Source organism: Cryptomeria japonica, chromosome 5 (assembly GCF_030272615.1).
Source record: "Cryptomeria japonica chromosome 5, Sugi_1.0, whole genome shotgun sequence".
Lineage (NCBI taxonomy): Eukaryota > Viridiplantae > Streptophyta > Pinopsida > Cupressales > Cupressaceae > Cryptomeria > Cryptomeria japonica.
Genome location: NC_081409.1, coordinates 517,834,931 through 517,851,373, shown reverse-complemented (window position 1 = coordinate 517,851,373; position 16,443 = coordinate 517,834,931).

The window sequence follows — 16,443 nt, the reverse complement described above, 5'->3', positions numbered from 1 at the left end:
ACCTCCTTGCACCCTGCTGTCCCGGGAGGTGGGACCAGAGCGCCCAGCGCCCTGGTCCCTGGGTCCTATTTTGGGCCCGGTCTCCTTTGGACTTCGGGTCTTTTTGTTTGCAATTTGGAAAATAAACTTTCCTGGTCGGCCTAATGTCGGGAAAATCAGTCTATCAGCCCTAAATGACAAGTATATAAACTACATTGTCCTCTCCCATTTGGGTAAGAAGGTCACATGTGTACAAAGCGTGGAAACTATACTCAAGAATTCAAGCCTTCAAGCATTCAAACATTCCTTCAAGCAATTGATCATTTCAAGTCTCCATTCAAGGCTAAGTGTTGCATTCAAGACAAGGATTCAACCATTGAAGAGGAGATCACATACTACATGCTACATACAACCTACAAACATACAAAAAACAACAACATCTAAACCTTCGCACATAAGGATACAAACATCCTTAGAACAAGGTATTAGTACTTGTTTTACAGTCATTTACATTTACAGCTCTTGCTCATTTCTTGGTTAATTCCAAAATTGGGGTTTGACCTAAAGGCAAACCCCTAATCCCTAACCCCCCAATCGTCTTCGCTTTTCTGTGTGTAGGTTGCAGGTACGTGGCTGAAATTGAAGATCTGGAATCCTTGTGCAGAGACGAACAAATCCCCCTTCGTTTCGCGGATTTTTCGGAGGACCGTGGCGCCGGGCACCATCGTCCTGACAACTTTCGCTCAAATTTGTAGGACAGGGCCGTATCGACATTTTACTACTAATTCCAGGTCCGCAGCTTCATACTATATTCCTATCTCAGTTTATAAGCGAATCTTTCTCACTTTCTATGCATTCCTAGCTTAATTCCTCTATGCATATTCTTTACAAAAGAGGGTAGCCTTGCTGTCATAACCCTTGAAACTCATTTAGCATCCAATCTTGCATTGCATGGGATTGGATCTTGTGGGTTTCAACCCCTCTTTTGAATGTAAAGTCTCTCCCCTAAGTGAAAACCATCAACCCTAGTGAATCTCCCTTCTCTCTCCTTGGAGTTGGAAGAGGGGAGAGCAACTAGGGTTCGATTGCGATTTTCCACTTTACATTTTGGTGAACCCAACGTGAACATCCTTTCTGATTTCTCATGCTTAGATCTGAAAAAATTGATTACATTTCCATGTTTGATCTTTTGCAAAATTTTAGAGGTGATTGCATAAAAACCCTAAAATTTCTTTTTAGTAATTAAACTTGTGAAATATTTAATTGTTAATGCTTGTTTCAGATCTGCCCTTCTATTACAAATTATCAATTCATATTTGTGCTTTGATTTTGAAAATTAAGTGGTTAAGTGTCAAAACCCTAATTTTTGAAACCCTCTTGATTCAACCTTTGTCCGACAATTTCACTGATCAAAACATCTCCAAATCAGCTATAACTTTGGATTCCGCAATAAAATCACAATATCTTTCATCCCTAAAAATTTGGAAAAAAGTTGCGAGGACCGTGTGCACTCCGAGCGCCATCGTCCCCGACATTTTTTCCGAAATTTCGGGAGCGAGATCTTACTGTATTTTCCTGCTAAAATCCAAAATTTTGGCTGATTTTATCAATTACAACACCTTCAAAATTAAAGTCAAAGTTGGTCTAGGGATTGCTTGGATTAACGCTTCTAATCATTCAAAAATCATTGAAATTGAAATTTTGTGTCAAAATTGTGTTCTTACTGTCCTAAATCTGAAAAATGTGTTATCATTCATTCGAAATTTCAGTGCTTTATTCAAATTCTTACAATTTGTGACTTTTGAAATTAAGTGCTTAATTACAACAACTTTAATTTCCGCTTTCAAAATTGAATTTTGCGTGAAATTGAGTCAATTTTTGAATTTCAAAATTTGCATTGCTCTTGACATTCCCTCTAAAATCATAAAATTCAAAATTTCAGTTTCCCTCTCTTTTTCAAAATTCAAATTTTGCATTTTTCGACAATCTTGGTAGGGTTCAATTTTGAGATTGCAACTTTAATTTGGCCTATCTATAGATCATAAAATCACTCAATTTTTTCAGATTAGCTTTAAAATCATCATACCTTTCATCCCTGCAAATTTCGAAAAAAGTTGCAAGGACCGTGTTGCACTCCGAGCGCCACGGTCCCGGACATTTTTTTCCGAAATTTCGGGAGACTGTCGTGATTGCATTTAACAACTTAAATCCAGAAGATTGGCTGATTTTACTGAAAATTGCTACCTCTAAAATCAAAATTTTCTCTCCCTCTCTAGTGCATGAGTTTTACAACAATAAGCCCTACTTACACTATTCCCGTTAGACGAAGCCGTAGAATTAAGTCTTTCCGAGGTTTAATTACCGAGGAGATGGAACCTAATTTGAATAGCCTTTTTAACGAGGACATGGGTAATTCCTCTAATCCTCCTAATGATGAAGAAGCTCTCCATGAGGTTTCTGAAGAACAACTTTCAAAATTGGATAACCAATTTGACGATTTTCACCAATGGATGTCTCATGAGTATCCCGATAGTCAAGCTCTTCCTTTAATTGAGGGTCTAAAACGTATGCTTCAAAGTGATAAGAATGGAATTGATATTTTGCATGGTATTGCACACATTGTGGATTCGAATGTGATGCCTATGAAGAGTTGTGCTGAAAATTTGGGTTATACACAACCTCCTACTCAAGTCAATCATTCTATTCCTTTGATGACTTCTATTGCTAGCATACCTACCTTTACATCAAATATAATGGCTACTTCTACACAAGACATTCCTCCTGTGATCACCAGTCATGGGGGAAATCCTCCCTCTTCTTCAATTAACCCTATCCCTTCATTCAATCCAACTTCTTCATTCATTCCTTCAATGAGTGTCCCTATTATATCTCCACAAATGAACATGACGCAAGGGGGCAATTCATTTAACCATTCCATTCCTCCTTGTAGTGTTCCTCTTGTCCAATCATCCCCTATAATTGACTATCATAGAGTCCCACCACCTTACTCTTTGCCTTCTTTCAATAACATAACACCTCCATCTCAATCTAACACGTCTAATATGAACTCTTCGACTGAAGCGACCATTAACAATCTTGCACAAACTATCTCTTCTTTACAGCAACAAATTGCTTCTATGAATCAATCTAAGTTTAGTGTGCCCACATTTGATGTTGCGAGCCCACTTTCTCTTGACATTGTTCGAGCTATTCCCTCTAAACATGTTGAAATTCCACATTTGGAGCTTTATAATGGTAAGGGTGATCCTCTAACACATGTTAAGACTTTTCAAACAATTTGTACTGATTTTGCTTATGACCAAAGGTTGCTTGCAAAATTGTTTACTAGAACATTAAGAGACAAAGCCCTACAATGGTATTGCTCATTGCCTTCTTATTCTATTACTTCTTTCGAACAACTTGCAAATGCTTTCATTCAACAATTTCAAAACAATATAAGTCCTAAAGTTACTTTGATTGATTTAATGCATTGTAAACAAGGTGTTAAAGAAAAAGTGACTGATTTCATTGGTAGATATAAGCATTTGTATGCTCAAATTTCTTTTCCAGTGCCTGACAATGATATTCAAAGAATCTTTATTTCTAATTTACAAAAAGATATTCGAGACAAACTTCTGTTTTCTGAGTTTACTTCTTTCCAACAGTTGTGTGCAACTCTTCACAATTATCAACTGACTGTGAGTCAAATGGAACAATCACATCCTATGGCTCCGAGTGATAAGGGTGATAGCAGTCAACAACCATTTGGGAAGTTTAAACCGAACAGAGATTCCATCAAATTCAATGAAAACATCATCAACAACAATGTGAATGCAGCATCAGGTGTGCCTCCTATTTCTAAATTTTTCAAGAAAGAAAGAAAGTATACTCCTTTGAATGAATCATTGCATAGTATTATGAATAAGTTATTGGAACAAAATGTGCTTACTCTTCCTCCTATAAGACAAATTGATCCTGCAAAGATTACTTCACCTTATTTTGATAACAATGCTTTTTGTCAATTTCATCGTCAGCCTGGGCATGATACTGAAAAATGTTTTTCTTTAAAGGGTAAAATTCAAGATTTGATTGATAATAATACTATTTCTGTTTCTGGAGTGAATGATAAAGGCAATACATCTGTAGCTCCTCCTAACCAAAATCTTCAGATTTTCACTGATCCATTACCTTCTCATACCTCTAATGCGATTGAGGCTAATGATTCCTCTCTCTTATCTGATGGTCTTGTGTCTATGGCTCCGAATGTGATTAACTTTGTAGAGCAGCAAGAAATCCCTAAAGAACCTTCCATCACATTTGATTCCAGTGAAACCATTAGGGCACCTGATGGTCCTTTATACATAGTTGCAAAAGTCAAGAATACACCTTGCCGTGGAGTGCTTATTGATCCTTCGTGCATGGTTAATGTTATTACTGAAGAATTTATTTTTACTTTGCAATTGAATCAAGTGATCTATGACAAAACAGATGTGATTGTGAAACTATTTGATGCATTTTCTTCTCCTGCAATTGGTTCTATTACATTGCCTATTGAGGTCCATAACAAATCCCTTGATGTGAACTTTGCTATTATTCCATCTTCCGAACAATTTCGTGTGAAGCTTGGCTATCCTTGGCTATCTTCCATGAAAGCTATTGCTTCTCCTATTCATAAGTGTTTGAAATTTCCCCATAATGGTGAAGTTGTTACTGTCAATCATAGTCTCTTTAAACCAGCTGAAAGAAATTCTAGCGTTCCTATTGATTACTTTTGGCCTAAACAATTCCAATCTCTTCCTCCGCGAAGTGATCATCTTTTCAAATCTTATCAAAAGTGGAAAACAGATATGATCCTATCTCTAAGTGAACCTAGAACACTCGAACTTGACATTCCTATCATTCTTGAGAAGGAAGTTCTTCCTTTGAAAGATAAAACTAATGTCTTTCCTCAAGAAGATTCCCAACCCATCCCTATGGATGTGACTATGTCTATATCTAATAAACTTCCTAAAAGTAGACCCATCCCTCCTCGTCATGATGGACTTGGTCTTCTTTCTAAACCAAAAATTCCTCCTTTATATGGAGCAGTTCCTCCTCCTTCTTTTTATAGAGAGAAGAGACCTTCTTCTTCTCCTATTATCCAGCCTAAGAGACCACAACCTAAACACCCAAGTGATAAGGATGAGAACATTCCTCCTCCTCAATCTTCTTCACTTCCTACTAAGACTAGACGAAATCGTTCTGCACGTGAACGCCGGCGAAAGCGTCGTCTTAGAGCTCAAACTTTGCAATCTCCAAAAACACCTTCAACAAGCATTATTCCATTTTCTCCTCAGCCGGAAATTGAGCCAAAATCTCCTAAACATAAGATGCATGATGGTCTTGATCCTGTGCGAGTTAAAGATCCTATTTTTATAAATCTTGATGATGATATAGATGAAAATGTTATTCATGATGAAAATGCTACTTCTCTTGCTTCTAATAGTGAATATGAACTTGTTGATATTGATAACCATTTATCTAATGAATTTTCTAAAGCACTTATCCTAGCTCCTAGACAAGAACAATGTGGCCCGGAACATGAACATAGCCCTTGTTTGGATCTTGTGATAGCTCCATCTGCTGTGTTGGATGTTCCTCCTCTAGCATGTTCCCTGCCTTCCCGAAACATTGATCAACAAGATCGGGGGGTAGATGACATGCTAGACTAGATACATTAGCATAGAAGATTCTCTCCTCCTCTCTTGTGTTACTCCTTCTATATGTTATTCTCATTCTTCTATTTGCTGTCCTTAGTGTTGTCTACTTGAGGACAATGCAAAGCATTGAGATCTCTCGATCTCTCTCATGTTGACTCAAAAGACACATGTGTTCCCTTCTTCTAGGTGACCTTCCTTGATTGGGGAATGAAGAACAATTATGCATACATACATATGATATATATACATGAATTATCATACAGCATACTGACCCCGAGAAAAGCGAAGTCACCTTGTGCTTTGTGTTTTGTGTCTATTATCCTTGGGTTTATCTCACACTTGGGGGCTAAATCCTTGTGATAACGTGCTCCTTTCCCTTCTCATTTTCTTATATGTATCACTACCTTAAAGCAATCACCCCCGGTGAGGCGTGTGCGATCACTTTAACGTAGGGGGGCATACATCCCGTTCATATCTTTTCAAGATACTTGAAAATTTCTTGACAAATTTAGCTTTGCCTTGAAAATTTTTGGTATTTCTCTTGCATGACTCATAGTGAGGGAACCTTACTACTGATAGTCATGGTTCTCCCTCGTGATCTTCCCTTTTACTTTGTCAATCGAAGTCGTAAGATCCTTAGTCCACTGGGGGCTTGGTGTGTCTTGCCTCCTTGACGTGGTGAAAGTCTTTCAATGTTGTTTCCTTGTACTTTACCGGAAGTATGAGCATACGCCTATACTCCCGCTAAAGTGGGGGCTAAATGTAGCGTCCTAAAATTGTGACACTTGCAATTTCGACTGTATTTCGGTCTTCACGATGGCGATGCAACACGCTACCTGAATGGAGACCCCGAAACTTGCTCACGACACTAAAAACTGCATTTTTCAAGCACCCTGGCTTGAACCTCCTTGCACCCTGCTGTCCCGGGAGGTGGGACCAGAGTGCCCAGCGCCCTGGTCCTTCAGGACCAGGGTGCCCTGGTCCCTGGGTCCTATTTTGGGCCCGGTCTCCTTTGGACTTTAAGTCTTTTTGTTTGCAATTTGGAAAATAAACTTTCCTGGTTGGCCTAAGGTTGGGAAAATCAGTCTATCAGCCCTAAATGACAAGTATATAAACTACATTGTCCTCTCCCATTTGGGTAAGAAGGTCACATGTGTACAAAGCGTGGAAACTATACTCAAGCATTCAAGCCTTCAAGCATTCAAGCATTCCTTCAAGCAATTGATCATTTCAAGTCTCCATTCAAGGCTAAGTGTTGCATTCAAGACAAGGATTCAACCATTGAAGAGGAGATCACATACTACATGCTACATACAACCTACAAACATACAACAAACAACAACATCTAAACCTTCACACATAAGGATACAAACATCCTTAGAACAAGGTATTAGTACTTGTTTTACAGTCATTTACATTTACAGCTCTTGCTCATTTCTTGGTTAATTCCAAAATTGGGGTTTGACCTAAACTCAAACCCCTAATCCCTAACCCCCCAATCGTCTTTGCTTTTCTGTGTGTAGGTTGCAGGTACGCGGCTGAAATTGAAGATCTGGAATCCTTGTGCAGAGACGAACAAATCCCCCTTCGTTTCGCGGATTTTTCGGAGGACCGTGGCGCCGGGCGCCATCATCCTGACAACTTTCGCTCAAATTTGCAAGACAGCACCGTATCGACATTTTACTGCTAATTCCAGGTCCACAGCTTCATACTGTATTCCTATCTCAGTTTATAAGCGAATCTTTCTCACTTTCTATGCATTCCTAGCTTAATTACTCTATGCACATTCTTTACAAAAGAGGGTAGCCTTGCTGTCATAACCCTTGAAACTCATTTAGCATCCAATCTTGCATTGCGTGGGATTGGATCTTGTGGGTTTCAACCCCTCTTTTGAATGTAAAGTCTCTCCCCTAAGTGAAAACCATCAACCCTAGTGAATCTCCCTTCTCTCTCCTTTGAGTTGGAAGAGGGGAGAGCAACTAGGGTTCGATTGCGATTTTCCGCTTTACAGGTCTTATGGTTCAATTGGCTTCTAAAAGACTTGTTTGTGACTATCATATATGTTTGTAATCTCAATTAGAGGTCACAAGGCTAAGCATCTCATGCATTGCTTCTCCAACATCCACCCTTTGTGTAGGCTCATACCCTTACTCAATTCACTATCCAATATGTTTAACCAACACATTCTTTTCAACACACTCCTTTGTCCTTTGTGCATTGCTCTGACTATTCTTTGACATCATAAGCTCCTCCAAATGGTTTAGGAAACTAGGTAAAGGTTTTGTTCAAAATCTTGATTCATTTTGTTATTTTGGCCTCCTTGGTTCACTTGCTCAAACCCTACTTACTAGGCCTCAAGACCCAAGATTGCTTCACAAGGATGTCATAGAGGTTTCATGAGGTTTCTCCACTATTCTAAGTTGTCCTTCAAATATCTCTCCAAACCCAACGAGCTCAAGGTAATCGGGCTCCTTGTTTTATGTGTGTGAGGCCTAAAAAGGGCTACTAGCCCGTGGAGGGCTAATTGGAAGAAAATTGCTCACCTAGCCCAACGATGGGTAACTCCACCACAAAATTTGACTTGGATGATGTTCATGAGGTCTATACTCCAAGATTTTTTAGGTCTTAGGCTCTATGAAGTAGGTTTGATGTCTGTCCTCAATTTTGGGCACAAATGTAGGGTTTTGGAGGGTTTTGAACCATGATGCCTTGGAAAATCACTTCTCTATCTTGTACCAAGATTCCACCCTACTAGGAAACTTCTGCCACAAAAAACTAATGCCTGCCCTGTCTCTATCCTGCAAACATTTCAACAAACACTTGGCAAACAAATACCAAGAAAGCAATTCTTGACAACAAAATCAATGTTTATTGTTGCAACACTGTTAAATCTGCTCATTGAAGGAAATGTAATCTGGTTTTCTTCCTTCACAATGCAAAAACAACTTCATAACAACATAGTAAACCTTCAACTAGGAAGATTGACAATTAAAACTCATTAGTAATTGATTGAGAACATTAACTTGATTGCTTCTAACCGAGTTTCCACCATGCACTCGCCTAGAACTGGGTCCCATTCATCTTTTCCATCATGACTAGCAGCAAAAACTTAAAATACAATATGTACAAAGGTCCAACTTGGTCTCCAAGGTTCATTTTTGCTTGGCTACCCATGGAGACCAAGTGTTTCAATCCATTTTCCTCAAAATCCCAGTTCAGGGCAATCAACTGGCAAAAACTAGAAGATTTTATTTGATAAACCAAAACACAGTAAAAAGCCTAACACAAAGAATGAAAAACCTTCATACAACCATGACACAAACTCCAATGAAAGTACAGTATGGAAATAGTGCTATGTACAGACTGTTACAACAGATTTGGCTTAAAAAGCATGAAAAATAGTCATATTTCATTAACTTCCTCTTGCTAATACAAAACCAACCTCTTTACAATGTTTGAAGTGTCCTTATATAGGCACACTCAAACCATTCCAACCATTATGGCATCCATAACTACCTTGTAGAGTGATTTTACAACTTTTCTCACTTTTTGTCAAAATGTTGTTTGACAACATTAGCAATTTTTTACTCTTAGTGCATTTTTGACCTACAAGACAAATATCTTCCACCTAACCATTTGAGATGGTTTCAAATCAATAAATACACCTACTCCAATTCCTTTCTAGGCTTGTTACAAGGTTTTTAACACATTTTCAGTATAATGTCATTTTTGGCTTACAAGGCACTATGGGCGAAAACTGGAAAGAAAACTTGAGAAGAACTATCTAAACAACTCTACGATAAACTTAAACTATAATGAAACCTAAAACACACACTTGGAATCCCATCAGGGTCAAACAAGCCAAAATTGTGAAGGTGCTCCTGCACCACCGCCACAAAGCTGCCTTGACTATCTAGCATAAAGGAGAAAAAGTCCTTAACGACATAAAACTAGTCAAGTCTACAATAGATCCTTTTGTGGCCTTTTTTATTATTGCACCAATTGAACCAAATCCCCTTGTATACTTGCCTCAAGCCTACAAGGGGGTCAAAGAGCCTCCTCATGTTCTTCATCCTCTCCCAGTGTAGCCTCTCACCTCCTTTCCAATCCAAGCCAACTCCACCCATCTTGTCTTCCTGATTCTCAATCATATTGAAATCCCCCCCAAAATCCAATGGATATTGGGAAGAGTCCACAACCACTTCCATAGTTTCGATCTCTATAGTCATTAGGTGCATTCCAATAGTAGAATTGCCAACCTTGAGGGAGACCCAAGACACTCTATTGCATGGAGAATAACCAGAGCTAAGTATGGAGTCCCTCCATTTGGCATTGACTAATATCACAATCCCTCCTTTCCCTTTATCATGCTTAGTGATAATTTTAAGTGCATCCCTCCAGATGAAGTTGAGATTCACTTCTAGGGTGAAGTTTACTGCTTTTACCTCTTGCGACATCACAAAATCAACATCCATATGCTGGTTGAGGAATCTCCTAATGATGTGTTTTTTGTCAGGGGATTCAATTCCTCAAATTTTCTAAGATATGCACTTCATCATATACAGAGGATCTTACTTTGACTCCTTGGCAATCCTGAAACTGTTAAAACATTTGGGTAGGTCAGCCTTCCCATCAAGCTTCTTACATTAAGCTTCTTAGGAAGAGGAGAGACCTTATTATTTACCCTTTTCTGCCTAGGACGGGTATTGGGATCATTACCATCCAGCTCCTCAACCTCCCCCCTTTAGTTTTACCATCATAGATTGAGTCCTCACCATGGTCAAAATGCCCACTTATGATTGAGATGTTGGAGGCCATTTCAGTCTCCACCTCAGACTCGCGGATGCCATCAATGGAAACTTCCTCACACGTATCGACACCAAAGATGCCAAGGTTAGACAAGGTAGGAATATTATTAGGATTGGGTTTGCCAATAGAGGTGTCAGCAGTAATGATCTAAAAAAAGCACTATCTACATCAAAGCCATTGTTAATCATAGATGATGTAAGTGTCATATCATCAAAGGGCTAGTGGGGAGGGGAATTCCCTCTTCCCCTCAAGGATCCATAGTCTCTCGACACTCAACTGAATCTATAGTCAAAGGTAGGGTTTCAGATAGAATGTCAAATTTGTTGGAGACCTTAATAGACTCTAGATCACCGAGGGGGTAGAATTCCCAACCCCACCCAAATCATTGGTGGCATGGTCTAAGCCTTAAAATTTACAAATAATATATTTAACTAAGGAATTCTTATTATTCTTACCAGCAAATTTAATCTCATGTGGAGAATCAAAAGCACAATCATCCATGGGCACTGAGGTAGAGTCCTTATAAGAGGGAATATCTTGAAGGTTTCCACCCCTACTTCTCATAGAATCCCCAATCTTCTCTAGGGCCAATTGTTGGGCATTCTTCTTTGTATTGTTCTTGTATTTAGGCACAACAAACTTAAAGCCATCTTTCTGGGGTTCGTCAAGCTGAGAAATGGCTTCAGAGATCGTAGAGTGAGGAGGGGGGTCAACATTGAATGATCCAAACTCCACAGCATTGTCAAGCACAAGAGGCTCCTTGGGAGACTCAGACACAGCCTTGTTAACCGCCTCCCTCAAATAATCAAGTTTATCAATCAATGAAGGGGAATCCTCAAGCTTAGAACCCAATGGGGATGGGTCCTCGTTACCCTCATTTAAGGCCACATTACCACCATTAGGGTTTTTTGAAACCCCTCTCCTAGACGACAAGATTAGGCAATTTCTTCTAATGTGCCCTTCTCTTTTGCACAAAAACCACACATTAATCCCACGTAGTGTTTCAATAAGGTAGGATATGGATTCATCATCAAGATTAATGTCGAAAAATCTAGGGATATCACGGTCAGGGTTAATAGAAACCATAACTCTAGCATCTAAATGAGGGACAAGACTAGAGGAATTATCAATCCTAATAACCCTGCCAATAGGTTCAACAATCTGTGGGATAAACTTCCACAAGATAGGTGGAAAATTTTTAATTTGTATCCCCCTAGGGTATGATAAGGCAATAATTTCTTCACTAACCACATGATGGGTCCAATTTAGGGCTTGAAAATTGCATTTACCCACAGTCCATAATAATTTTTTGCTAACCTCCTCCTGAGATTTATTATCTTTGAAAAAAATAACAAATAAGCCATTTCTTAATCATACGACAAGAATGAAATATGAAAACCTATTTTTTTATTCCAAACATTTTTAAACCATTCATCCATGAATTATCTGGCAGTGCATTTATCTACATCCACTGTCGCAAAAAAAATAGCAATATCTTTTAACCTATTCTTTTCCAAGTCTACGACTTTCTCCATTAAGTCATTAGGCATGATAGATAGAGTCGGCAAGGGAGGGCTAGGGCACTTACCTCGTCTTCGACCTCCGCCATCACTCTCAGACTCAGAGGAACTTACTAGAACAAATTTGGGTTCATCAGGAATATGGAAGGTCGAGTCAATCATGACCTCCTTAAAGGATTTGGCATTAACTCTCTCGACCTCATCTTGTGAGGTATCCAGCCACTCGGAAATAATTGTCGGCCCACTAGAAGTGTCTCCCATCGGAGATCATAAACGGCCACACGTGCAGCCTGAAAAAAATCCATGGAGAGCACAAACAAAATAAATTCAAAAAACAATGAAAGCAAAGATAGGAGCAGGGGTCTTACCATCATGGAGGAGGCCTTACCACCTCCTCCACCTGTAGGGGGTAACCCCTCAACAAACCCTCAAACATGCACAACATGTCACAGTTGCAGAGCAAAAATTCTTCTCTCTACTCATGTGTAATTGAAAATCCTCTAATAAATATATATTTTATTTAATATAAACACAATTATATGAACATTAAACTGATCATACTTTATAATCTATAAATTGAGTATGGTTGATTTTTGGTTAAGATTTAACCAAATTAATATCACACTATTCATATGTTTTTTAGAGGAATCCTATCTATAAATCAAAAGTTATTGTAGTCAAAATATAATATTTTGTCATAACAATAATTTATTTTTTTAATTTCCTTAATTCCAAATTCACTCAAATTTAAAATTAATAATGAGATTACCATTATAAAATAATAATTAGTCATTATATATTCAAATACATATTTCTGAATAATTTTTTCACTATTTTTTCTAGCATAGAATAGTGTGATAGGCATATTTAAAATCCTAATTGAAATCGTTAAATCAATATTTTATTAATTTTAAATGTATTTATAATTTATTTTTAAAAAAAATCAAATATAATTCAATGAAATTTCTTTATTAGACTTCTCTAGATTTCACCATGTTTGTTCTTATAGAAAAAAATTGGACACTTTCCCTAAACTTAATCTTTAGAATGAATATTTATTAAACATATTTCAAAGAATTTTCAATAACTCTAAGTTATTTCTTAATATCTTACAATTTTCTAAAATGAAATTGATCTCCTTAATTCTTCTTCAATCTCAGTTGATTTGGGTAGCCTGGAAAATGACTTGGCTGCTTTTCCCACTACAAACTCCTTTGATGTACTTAATCTGGATAAAGTCATAGTGCCATCAGATCTTGGGCCATCTTCGGCTCACAAACTTTCAGATAGGGTAGAGGGTCGGGTGGCTTCGGTTCTAGAAAATAGATTAGCTGCAGACACTTCTTTGGGCAATACTGGTCTTCCTTTAGTTCAAACCCCTCTTTCTCCCACATTGTCAACTCCTGGGAAAAGAAGTCGTAAACCCAAATCTGTTAAAACTAAACTAGAAATTGATGCGGGAATTCAGTCAACTCTTATTTCCTCTTTGAAAACTTCCAGAAAGAAGAGATCCAAAAAACCCTTTAGTCCACCAGTCACAAGAGGCTTGGCGACTAAGCATAGTCTTCACAAGACTTTTTTGGCAAGTAAGGTTTCTCCGGTTTCTTTGGAAATCTCAAGGGGAGAAGATGCTTCCCCTCAGGGCCAATGAGGATTTTATCCTGGAATGTTAGGGGCTTAAATGCCCCTAACAAACGATGCTTGATTAAGTCACAATTGGACTTAATGAAGTGTGATATGGTCATGGTACAAGAAACTAAGTTAAATCTCTCTTCTGCTGATAGGTTATTCTCTTCCTAGAAAGTGTGGAATTTTTGTGTTTCTCCCTCTTTTGGTGCTTCTGGGGGTCTTGCGACTCTTTGGAAAGATTCTAGTGTTCATTTCTCATTAATTGCTTCCTCATCCAATTGGATGCTTGGTCTGGTCAAAAGTAGGATATCTAATTTAAAAGTTTGGCTCGTTAATGTTTATGGGCCATCTGGGGTTTTAGAAAAAAGAAACCTTTGGGAATTTTTGGCTTCCCTTGTTGCCCCGCTGCGTAATGTTTTTCTAATTTTGGGGGGGGATTTTAATGCAATTACTAGTTTGAATGAAAAGGCTAGGAGAATCATCCCTAACAAGCATTCTATGTCAGATTTTTGCTTCTTCATTCAGTCATTAAATCTGGCTGATTGTAAACCACTTAATGGGACATTTACATGGACCAACATGCGTAGAGACTTTTGCCAAATTTCTAAGAGGTTGGATCATTTTTTGGTTTCAAAAAAATGGTTCAATTCAAGACAGGACTTTGTTTCCTCAGTTCTCCCCTTTACTGGTTCTGATCATTTTCCTATTCAGTTTACTATTTTTGAGGATAGGGCACCTCAGAAGTTACCTTTTAAGTTTGAGCCAATGTGGTTTCGGGATCAATCTTTCCTACCTTCATTAAAGCAATGGTGGTACTTTGCCCCATTCTTTCCTGGATCCTAGATGTTTCAGCTTGTTAAGAAGCTGGGTTTCTTAAAGTAGAAGATTAAGGTGTGGAATGTATCGTATTTCAAGAACATTTTTGGAGAAAAGGCCAGAATTCAGGACGAAATTGAATAAATTAATAAGAGCATTATGGCTTTAGGAATGTCCTCTCTTTTGTATGATAGGTTGAAGTTGTTGAAATTTCAACTTTTTGAGACTTTGGCTAGGGAAGAATCTTACTGGAGGCAGAAGTCTAGAGATCTTTGGCTCTTCGAAGGGGATAGAAATACTAAGTTTTCCCATTCCTTGTCCAAGCTCAAGAGACAGCGTAATCAAATTTCCTGTATTACTGACTCTAATGGGAACAATTTGGTGGATGAGGAAGAGATTGCTTCCAAAGCCGTTAGGTTCTTTAAGTCACTTCTTACAGCAGATCCAGTTGCGTTAGATAATAAGATTGTGCAATCGATCCCCTCTTTAGTTTCTCAAGAAGATAATAAGAAGCTTATGGCTCCCTTTACTCTAGCTAAACTGAAAGAGATAGTCTTTTCCATGCATCCGGAGAAGGCCCCGGGTCCGGATGGTTTTACGACACTATTCTTTCAAAAGTGCTAGGAGTTTATAGGGAATGACATATTGCTAGCCTTGGAGGAATCTAGAAGAAATAGGTCTATTCTTAAAGAGCTTAATACTACTCTTATTGCTATCATTCCAAAGGTGGATAATCCTACTTCATTCTCAGATTTTTTTCTGATTGCCTTGTGTACTACTTTATATAAAATCTTTACTAAGGAAATTTCGGTTAGGCTCTCTAAGCTCCTTCCTTGGATTGTTTCCCTAGAACAGGGAGGATTTGTACCTGGTCGAGAAACATCTGAAGGTGCAATTGTAGCTCATGAAATTCTGCACTCCATATCTCAACAAAAGGTTTCGGCTATGATACTTAAGCTAGACATGCTTAAGGCTTATGATTGGTTTAATTGGCAGGCTCTTAGGGTTGTTTTGCATCAATTGGGTTTTTCGTGCTGTTGGTTTAAGTGGGTGTTTTCTTGTATACCTTTTGCTCGCTTTTCAGTTTTGGCTAATGGTTCCCCATTAGGGTTTTTTGCTTTCTCTCAGGGACTTAGGCAAGGGGATCCTTTGTCTCCTTTTCTATTTATTCTTTGGTAGATGCGTTAAGTAAGGCCATATCTAATGCTACATCATCTGGTTTATGGTTAGGTATTAGAATAGATGGCCTCCTTTCTCTGCAATCCCATTGCTTGTTTGCGGATGATATGCTTTTGTTCGGAGCAACCTCTCTAAGGGAGGCTCGAGTTATTAAGAAAATTATCTATGATTATGCAACTTTTTCTGGACAAAGTGTTAATAATCATAAGTCCAAAGTCTTTTTTGTGAATGTTTCCCCTCTAGTTAAAGATAGACTCGTCCGCTTTTGGAATTTTCAAGTAGGGACCCTCCTGTGTGTATACCTGGGCATTCCTTTTTTTCTAGGGTCAGAATTGGCTTCCTTTTGGAACAAAATTATTCATACAATATCCTCCTCAATCTCTTCCTGGAATCATAAGTGGCTTACGATGGCTGGTAAAATTCTTTTAATTAAGTTAGTTTTGAATGCCATCCCCACATATTTGATGTATGTTTTGCAGGCTCCCCGCCAAGTTATTAAGAGCATTAAGATTTCCCTTGGGACCTTTCTTTGGAATGATAACTTGGGTGATAGGGTGAGGATCCCTCTCTTGGCTTGGGACAAAATTTGTCATCCCAAAGAGCTAGGGGGTGCGATTATTCATAATTTAGTTGCTCAGAATAAGGCTTTGGGGGAAAAATTGGTTTGGAAGTTATATGTTGATCCTCATAGTAAATGGGCTGCCATCATGTTTGCTAAGTATTTAAGGGGTGCTTCCAGAGAAAGGATTTTTACTGCTTCATCTCTTCCAAAAGGTTCAGCTTTCTGGAATTTTTTGGTATCTTGTAAGATG